The 9,895-nt window shown below is 41.5% G+C and overlaps 1 long non-coding RNA gene across 1 annotated transcript in view; it reads right to left on the reverse strand.

Moving 5' to 3' along the window:
* Positions 1 to 4,593: 4,593 nt before the first annotated feature.
* The window catches only part of LOC121917408, a 12,580-nt gene continuing 7,278 nt past the window's right edge, over positions 4,594 to 9,895 (reverse strand). The window contains exon 3 of the long non-coding RNA XR_006101025.1: positions 4,594 to 4,787. This is a non-coding gene — a long non-coding RNA (uncharacterized LOC121917408). The remainder of the gene's footprint in view (positions 4,788 to 9,895) is intronic.

Raw genomic sequence — 9,895 nt, forward strand, 5'->3', positions numbered from 1 at the left:
CCCAATTACATTAGACCTCAATGCTGTCCCCAACTGCCACAACAGTTAGAATATTGTCAATCACAAGGCATCACAGTCTCTTCCTCTCCCTCTGTTCCCTCTTCCCCTAGTTATTCCCAAGCAGCCTAATTTCCTGTATTTTTTTCCATATTTCTTTTCTTTTAAAAACTTAAAACATATTAGCATAACTCCAGAATTGTGAAATATATATAAAATAAAACAAAACCTCAAGGCACCCTGGGTAGGGCATAGGGCATTGAGGCAAGGTCAAGGGGGAGTGTGGAAGAGACTACGATGGCAAAAACAGCCCCAGTTACACTATTGCAAAGACGTGTGATAATAGCTACTTTTAAACCAGTATGTTTCCATTTTCTAGCACAGCTGTGGCAAAAACAGGACTTGTGTGATAATGGCCAGTGTCATGAATTGTATCACATTTCACTTCTAGCTGGAAGCAGTTCAACTATTACTGGGGCTATACCACAGCAAAGCTAATGTATCTCTTTTGAATTTTTATAGGGTATTTGGTTAAGGATGCCTCTGTGCCATGATCGCTCCACTTCCATCAGCACTAAACCCATCCTGGAAGCAAATCCATTCCATTATCTTCTTCTTCAACACTCCAAAGATGTTTCTGATGAATCGATCACAAAATCTACATTTTTGATTGCATTGCTTTTCTCTTTTGGTGGCATTTCACTTGGCTGCCCATGTTCTGTTAACTAATGCAGAAGCCCAACTCAGATCTTGCATTGCCTCCACCACCTTAACTCACAAGAATACTCTTTTTTAAAAAACAAACACTGGCTAATTTTTGTCATGCACATGTCTTTGAAGCACATCAGAAAGGGCCAGTGTCATGTTATAGTATTCTTCAGATTTAAACAAATAGCAATAAACAGCAGATGAGCATCATTCCTGTGTTGGTCTTTCATTTTAAGTACATTGCAAAACCAGGGTCAAATAAATGAGGGCAAAGGCAATAATCTATATGTACAATTACAAGCATAGCCATGTTGGCCATAAAAACATCCTACAGTCTACATTGTGGTAATATATTTATTAGGCCTAACCAAAAAAAATGTTGTGTAGTAGCTTTCAAAATTACACATTTCTTCATCAGATGAAGACAGTTATAAAAAAAAAGCCTGAGAGCTTTACACTGGATAGAGATAGATTTGAGCTTTGAAATAATTATTTTGTATTCTCAATTGGAGAGCCATATTGTTACTGCTCTGCTTTTATAGCCCTAATTTACTGAGTTCAGTCTAATAAGCCTTAATAATGTGCCAACTCTTGTGCCATACCATCTCAAAGCAACATGCAAACTATATGGTGTTTCCATTGTCACTCCCCTCTTTATCCCCTGTATGCTTTTTTTAAAGCCCTCTTTGTCTGACTTGAGCTCTGTCTGCATGAGCCAAATATACCTTCTCACCAGTTGCTCTGTGTCTTCAAAGCCCTCCATTCCAATATTGGGCAGCTGGTTAAAATGTGTCTCAGTCGGCCACCCAGTACATCCACTGCTGGCACCAGTCACTCGCTATGAGATCACAGCAAGGTACCCAGACAAGTGATCAAGGCTGAGCACATCAATCTGACCTCAGAATGAAGTGACTCACTGTGTTAGCAGATGTGCCAGGTAGCTGAGCGGGACACGTGTGCAATCTGCTGGCTGGCATCAGAACTGAAGGTCTTTACAACAGGGGCTGGACCAGGGCAGCTCCAGGGCCAGGATACTCTAGGATGCTCTATGCCAGTGTAGATAGGATAGGAGAAACATGTGATTTCAAACACTTGCTCAGAGAGCACTATTCATAGATTTTACTTGTGCACATAACATTGTGTCCTCCAGGCCTGGAACAGATGAGCCAAATGCTCTGTGCCAGTGCAGATTTTAGGGTTAGGGACTGCGCACCAACTGCATGGTACCTGACCCTAGCCCGGTGTGGCGGCATAGTAATGGCGACCTCCTGTCCACATGGGAGCCATCATCTTTACGTAATGGATGCATAGTGTCCACACATCCTTTACGTCATGAGTGCACCATTGGTGCACTTGCGACGTAACCAGGGCACCGGGAAAAGAACCTGGAAAAACCTGGTTCTTTTAACTCTGGATGGATGATGTGCAGTCTAGCAGCTGCAGTATCCCTCTGGAGTTAAAATGGGCTCCTGCAGACTGCCATTTTCAGGCGGTCTGTACTGCGGTTCAGTTAGCCATAACCACACTAGTAACATTGAATCAACTGGATTTATCTACAAGTTGAGTCAGCATTCAATGAGTCTACTTTAGGTGGGTCTAACCAATCTGATTCCACCCAGTACAGCATCATTACCTGTTTGAAACAGTCCTTAAAATACAGGTATAGACAAGAGTTGCATCAGCCAACATAACTAGGGGGTGAAGCAGATGGGCAAAATGGGGCAATCTGCAGCCACTCTGACTACAATTGTTCCGGGACCACAGCAACCAGATGGCCCTCTCCCCAACTGGCCTGCCACCAGTGGTCTCAAGCCACCAGTGGCAGGAGCAGGTTTTTTCCACTTCTTTTCCAGCTGGATTTGGGCTGCCTTGGACGACCTCAGCATGGTTTCCATCTGCTTCAGGGGCATAGATTATTTAAATGTCATGCCCTGAAGTGGATGGAAGCTGCTTTCTTTGGTCTATCTGCTTCAGGCCTAGGACACTGGAAGGTGAGATGATGACATGCTGGGAGAATATTGTGGAAAAGTCACAGAGATTTTAGGGTGGTTGCAAGTAGCTTTATTTTATTGATAGGAACTCTGGTGGTGCAGTGGTTCAATGCCAGTCCTGAAGCCACAAGGTCATGAGTTCGATCCCAGGAACTCCAAGGTCCACTCAGTCTTCCATACTTTTGTCGGTCAGTAAAATGAGTGCCCAGCTTGTTGGAGACAATTAGCTTACAGACTGTGGCCTGTTACAGACAGCCAAAATAAAGCTGCTTCGAGTCACAGTGGAGGTATGGTGTTTCAATGATGCATGCATCCTAAGAGTCCAGAAGTCGCACCAAAGCCACACTGTGGCTTCTGGACTCTTAGGATGCATGCATCATTGAAACACCATACCTCCACTGTGACTCGAAGCAGCTTTATTTTGGCTGTCTGTAACAGGCCTGTAAATCACTTAGGGAGTGCTGAGTGCACTGATAAGCAGCATAGAAATGTACATGCTATTGCTATTGCTATTAGGAGAACCAGTGGTATTACTAGCATTTGTGGCACCCAGTGTGAGTGGAGGGGCTGGGGGACCAAGCTAGCCAACACAACAGGGAAGGTGTGTGTGGGGAAGGTGTGTGTATGTGGGAGGGGGTGAGGTTGAGCTTGAGGTAGCCAAAGCAATGGGAAATATTGAGGGAGGCAGACACCTTTGCATGCTTGCCCCTCCTACTCTGCTGCCTTTCTCCCTTGGCCAAGAGAGCCAGGGAAACAGAGAAAAGATGGGTGCTGGCAGCAGCACTGCACTCCACACATATGGAGGTGTGTGGAGGGTCCAACCAGGTGATCTCCCTTCTCTCATGTTACCTGGTGAGGGTTGCACCCTCCACATCATCTAGTGATACCACTGATGAGAACCAGGTTTCAAAAGCAAGGTTCTAGCCACTCAAAGATCAGTACAAGTTATATAGCTATGTTACATCTTACTCTACAATGTGTATTGTACATTCCACATCTATGTTCAATAGTAAACTGCAAGCATCCATTAGCTAGGAATGTACAGCAACAAATACCTTTTGTTTACTACAAGTAATTCTCCAGTTTGCACCTACACAGTAGAAATAATGCAGTTTGACACTACTTCAACTGCCATGGCTCCAACCTATGGAATCCTAGGATCTGTAGTTTGGTGAGGCACCAGCACTCTTTGGCAGGAGTGGCAGAAGTTTCAGAAAGCTAAAGCCATTGTAAAACTGCAAATCTAAGGATTTCATAGAATGGAGCTACACCACTTAAAGTGGTGTCAAATTGCATTAATTGCACCCCAATTGATTTAAATATTTTTGTTCTTGTCTTTGTCAGGTGCTTGCTTTTTATCCATAGCAGACTCAGGGGGAAGTGGTAGACAGTATTTTTGAGCACACAGAATCATATTTACAGTGGAAGGATGTTCCTCAGAGTTATTCTTCTGATTGTGAAGCTCAGCAGTTGTTAAGAGAACCACCCTTGGGCTGCCCTGGGATATCCCATGGATACATGGATAGTACAGATATTTTTTTACTAAGATGGTAGTTGGCTTGTTACCAGAGGGAACCTCTTTATGATGTGGATGAGGTTGTGATAGAACTTCTGCCCCTGCATTCTCACAGACTTTGGGGATGTTGCTCCTCATATTTTGTTGTAAATAAATCTATAGCCCTAAATATAAAGTAGTAGCCTCAGTTTAGACAAACACTGGTTCTTGTTTCTTTCTTCCTAGGAGGCATGAAAAACATCTGCAAACTGGGTACATTGTGAGCTGTTCTGGATAGAGTATTATTGGAAAATAACAAAGCAAATTTATGAATGAATAATCATGAGGATCTTCCTGTCTCACTTTAAAAAACAGAGGGGCATATTGCTCATCCTTGCACTTCATTGATATCTTTATTAAAGAAAGAGGTTTCAAAACAACCACGTGATAAGAGATATTTTTGCTTTTTCAGCAGGTGAAAAGAACATAGTGGAAAGTTTGTACGGCTGATATCTAAGCAAGAGATGATGATTCTTCTAGTAGACGTGTCATAGGACAAGATGTCCTACTATCATCCTGGCAAAATGGATTCTCACCTAATATTGACAAAGACAAGAAAACAATTCACTGAATCAGTGTTCTTTCCTGAGCAAATATCTTCTCATTATCTACAATGACTTCATTATCTCTCACTCTTTTTGTTTATTTATTTTGTGAAAAAAGTACATTTGGATGTGTTAGTTTCTCTCTTCAGGTCCATACACTCAGTCTTTGTGTTAGGGATAAAAAGAATATTCAAAAATGCTTAGAAAATGGGCAAAAAGCATGTTTTTTAAAAAAAAAAAAAATGTTGAGAAACCCCGATGATAGAAATGCTGAACCAATGAAGATCTTCACAGTTCAGAACTTATTGTGAGCAAAAGCCACACTTGATTAGTTTGGGCAGAAATGTTATGTGTGGGGAAAAGCATTTTATGTGTAGAAAATAGGTTTTCAATGCAGAAATATTGTTCTGTGCTGATTTCTACACAGAAAATGCTGTAACTGTAATTACGCTGCATAAAATTTGCACATGTTTCATTTGCATGAAAACATGCAAATTCTTTGCATTTTCTATTCAGGGATTAGCATTTCTGTATTCAATTATCTTCCATGCAGAAAACGCTACTTTTGCACAGAAAAATGTCCAAATGTTGTGCAGAAAGTTCCAAATTGCGAGTAGCCTTCAAAAAGGCATAATTTTAAAAAGACTTTCTTGCAGTGGGAAGAAAATTGCTGAAATCACTCATTGCTACCTTTGAGAAGAAGCTTAGTGAAAAATTATATTCCTGCTCTGTGTTTGTTAAGCTGCCTCCTCCACCTTATTTCTTTTTCTATTTACAATTCACTTTTGTTTATCAAGATTGTCTGAATGAGACAAAAGCCAATTTCCTTTCAAAACAGCATCGGTGTGTTCAGTTTACATAGTGCTTCCCTAATTTTCTGTCTTCAAGCAGTTTGAAGACAATTTTCCATAAAGCTACAAAAGCAATGACCTAAAACCTGTCAAATAGTCCCTTTTAAATCTTTTAAAAGAATTGTAGGCTGCATCTGCACTGCAGAAATAATACAGTTTGACACCACATTATTAACTGTTATGGCTCATTGCTATAGAATTGTGGGATTTGTAGTTTTGTGAGAGGTTTAGCCTTCTCTTTCAGAGAGCTCTGGTGCTATGCTACAACAAACTACAAACCTCAGGATTTCATCATACTATAGAGCCATGACAGTTAAAGTCAGGTCAAACTGCATTATTTTTGCAGTGCAGATGCAGCTGTTGAATGGTACATCAATACTTATGCAAATCCAATTAATTTGGTAGATTTACTCTAGTTGAGACTAATAATAAGATTGAGTCCAATACAATCCAACAATTATGAAACAATTTCTATCCAAAGATGTTTAGCAATTTTTACATTTTAAAGATTTATTTATTTATTTATTTATTTATAGTATTTCATATAGATAATTTCAAATCCTGAGCAATGTGTTTAACAATCTGTAGTTTTAGGCTATAGGATTCTTTAGTCCATCTTCTCTTTTATGTATAGTAGTCAAGCAAAACATCCCAGAAATCTCTCAAATGGACTATAGTTCTTTCTTTGGTGTTGCTTGTAAGAAAATGATATTGAAAGGAACAGTCAGAAAGTGATCATAAGGCCTAAGGAAGGTAAGCCTTAGAAATGAAGAAAAATTGGTGTGGTACAGACCGCCAAAAAGCGGCATACCAGCACCGGTATTAAGGTTAGGGAGTGCGCATCATGTACACACTCCCTAACCCTAATATATGCCAGCGGTGGCATAATGGCAGCGCCCTGTGTACATGAGTGCCTCCATTATGACATCACGGCTGCGCTGCGTCCAAATGGCGTAGCGCAGGCGTAACGTCTTTGCCTAGGGCGGCCTGGGCACTGTGCACAAAGGAGCTCCAAAACAGAGCTCCTTCTGTGGGTGCACCTCATTCACGCAGCCACCAAATGGATGTGGGAATGACACCAGGGAGAAAGAGTGGCCCCTTTCTCCCGTGGCTCTGGCTCCCGGGGATGTCCAGGGGCATGAAGCCCAAGGACACCCCTTTTCCAGGCCATGGGGAAGCCGTATTTTGCTGCTTCTCTGTGGCCTGGAGAAGGGCTGGATTGGGGCCTCTGGGCTGCCAGTATGGCTGCCCTAGCCCCAATCCTCCAGGGAAAGGGGTGGGTGCAGGCCGCCCCAAAGGAGTAGTCTGTACCACGCTTTTATTTCTCTAGGTGCATCTACACTACTGAAATAATACAGTTTGGCATTACTTTAAGTGTTGCAGCTCTGTCCTATAGAATCCTGGGATTTGTAGCTTTAGCCTTCTCTACAAAAGAAGGCTAGTGCCTCAGAACTACAAATCTCAAGACTTTATTGTGTGACTTCATGGATTCCATGTCCCCGCTCCCCCCTCAACTTTGCAATCATGATCTTAAAATTAATGTGCCTCAGTTTCTCCTTTTCTGTGGTGTTGGCTGAATGGGACTTAATGCACATGTCTGCCTCATGTAACCACTTGCGCCTGACTTTAGTATCTTTGCTGCCTGATCCCTCAGACCCAAGAGTCACTACTGAGACTAAAACAGATCCCACATTTCTGTTGCTTCTTGTTTTATCTCAATTGATCATATTTCTTTGTTAAAGGTGGCCTAAGCATATTGGGAGTATATAACAATACCCATTTTACAGAGTTCTTTGCATTACTCTTAGAATATGGACAACAGGTTGTAATGAGGTGTATCCTTATTTCATTCTCACATATAGTCAAATAGCAGTGAGAGAAGTTTTTGTTTACAAGCTGCCTTCCAAAACACAAAACAGATCTGCCTGCACAGATCAGGCAATAATTCTTTGATCATATTTCTGTTTCATTGTTTCTTTTTGACATGCAAGCTAGGATACATTTGTAATGCTATTCTTATGCAAAATGTTTATTCTTACCCCTTGCAGCAGGAAAAAGTAGCATCACAGCTTCCAATGATCGACAAGGTAGGAGGGCAACTAAACATTACACAGTACCCCCCAGCACTCATACATAATTCTTTATTTGTTATAGTAGCCAATCCTGTATTTGAGGAAAAAATGATTTTAGTTCATCCATCTCCCTACCATTTTTGTATAAAGTTTAACATCTAGACTTGAATCCGATTAGCTAGGCTCACTGAATCAAATATTTAAATAGAGATCAATATGTTGCTAATTCCAAGTGATTCAATAGGGTACTCTAGCTGGGACTGCTAATAGGATTCAAGCCATAACATTTAGAAATAGGAAAACTTTCAAAGTAGGTGAATTCTTCCAGACTTACTGCAATTCCTTAAATCAAGCTCCTCATTCCTCTTGCTTCAATCTTCTTTCAAGTGATACCCCACTGCCACCCAGAAGACATTACAAAACCAGGTGATTCATCACCTTAAACCAGTATGTCTAATTTTGTCTGAACATTAAATATATTTATCATTTAACAAATGGGTATTCAACAATTTCCCAAATGTGGTCAGAATTTAGTATTCCAGAGCACTTGTGCGAACACTGGCAAGAAGAAAAACAGCAATTGCAAAGTTTTTGCAACTTGCAGAAATATTTTTCCCCCTCAGCGCAGCAAAACAGCTCAACTTTTTCAACTCTATGGAGCCTTAAAAATGTTCCCTATTTGAAGGTTAGAAAACATCTCCAAACTTCCATTTTTGGGCAAGGTACTGGAGTGCGTGGTGGCTTCCCAACTCCAGGCGTTCCTGGATGAGACAGATTATCTAGATCCATATCAGTCTGGTTTTAGGCTTTGTTATGGGACAGAAACAGCTTGGGTTGCCTTGGTGGATGACCTATTCAGAGAACTGGACAGGGGGAGTGTGTCCCTGTTGGTTTTGCTGGACCTCCTAGCGGCTTTTGATACTGTCAACCATGGTTTCCTTCTGAGTCACCTCTTTGGGATGGGGCTTGGAGGTACTGTTCTACAGTGTTCCCATTCTTTCTGGGGGAAGGGTGCTCTCAGAAGGTGGTGCTGGGGGATAACTATTTGACTCCCTGGTCATTGACCTGTAGTGTCTCTCAGGGCTCAGTCCTGTCCCCTATGCTTTTTAACATCTACATGAAACCGCTGGGAGAGGTCATCTGAACTTTTGGAGTAAGGTGTCACCTGTATGTGGAGGATACCTAGCTCTATCACTCCTTTCCACCTAATTCCAAGGAAGCTGTTTTTGTCCTAAACCAGTGTCTGGCTGTTGTAATGGACTGGATGAGGACAAACAAACTGAAGTTTAATCCAGACAAGACAAAGGTACTCCTGATCAGTCCAAAGACAGATCTGGAAATAAGGATTCAGCATGTGTTAGATCGGGTTACACTTCCCCTAAAAACTCAGGTTTGTAGTTTAGGAATACTTCTGGATTCAGTGCTGAGCTTGGAAGCCCAGGTATCAGTGGTGACCAGGAGTGCTTTTGCACAGCTAAAACTTGTACACTATCTATGCCCATTCCCAGAGAAGTTAGATCTGGCCCACGGTGGTACATGCCTTGGCTACATCTCATTTAGATTACTGTAATGTACTCTACATGGGGCTGTCTTTGAAAAGTGCTCAGAAACTTCAGCTGGCTCAAACAGCTGCAGCCAGGCTGTTAACTGGAGCAAAAACAAAACCATCACCCATGTAAATATGTAAAAGCCTGGTGGTATAAAAATATTTTTTTATCTGTCATCAAATAGAAAGCAAACATGGAGCCATTCTGGCCTCTCTAGGGAGGGAGTTCCAGAGCTTGGGAGCAGCCACTGAGAAGGCCCTCCCTCTTGTTCCCACCAAAAAGACCATGGGACAGAAAGAAGGGCCTCTCCGGATGATCTAAACACTCTAGTGGGCTCATACAGGGAGATACGGACCTTCAGATAACCTGGACCCAAGTCATATAGGGTTTTACAGGTCAAAACTAGCACTTTGAATTGTGCCTGGAAACAAACTGGCAGCCAATGGAGTTGTTGCAACAAGGTTTTGTTTTTGTTTTTAAAAGTTTTTACATTTTAAATTTTCATAATGTAATATTTTAATCATTTGGATTGTTGTTTTTTAAAACTTTGTATTTTTAATGTTTCATACTTAGACTGGTTTAATTTTTGTTAGCTGCTTTGAGTCCCTGAACAGGGAAGAAGACGGGAT

Source organism: Sceloporus undulatus, chromosome 1, assembly GCF_019175285.1.
Source record: "Sceloporus undulatus isolate JIND9_A2432 ecotype Alabama chromosome 1, SceUnd_v1.1, whole genome shotgun sequence".
In the NCBI taxonomy this organism is placed as follows: domain Eukaryota; kingdom Metazoa; phylum Chordata; class Lepidosauria; order Squamata; family Phrynosomatidae; genus Sceloporus; species Sceloporus undulatus.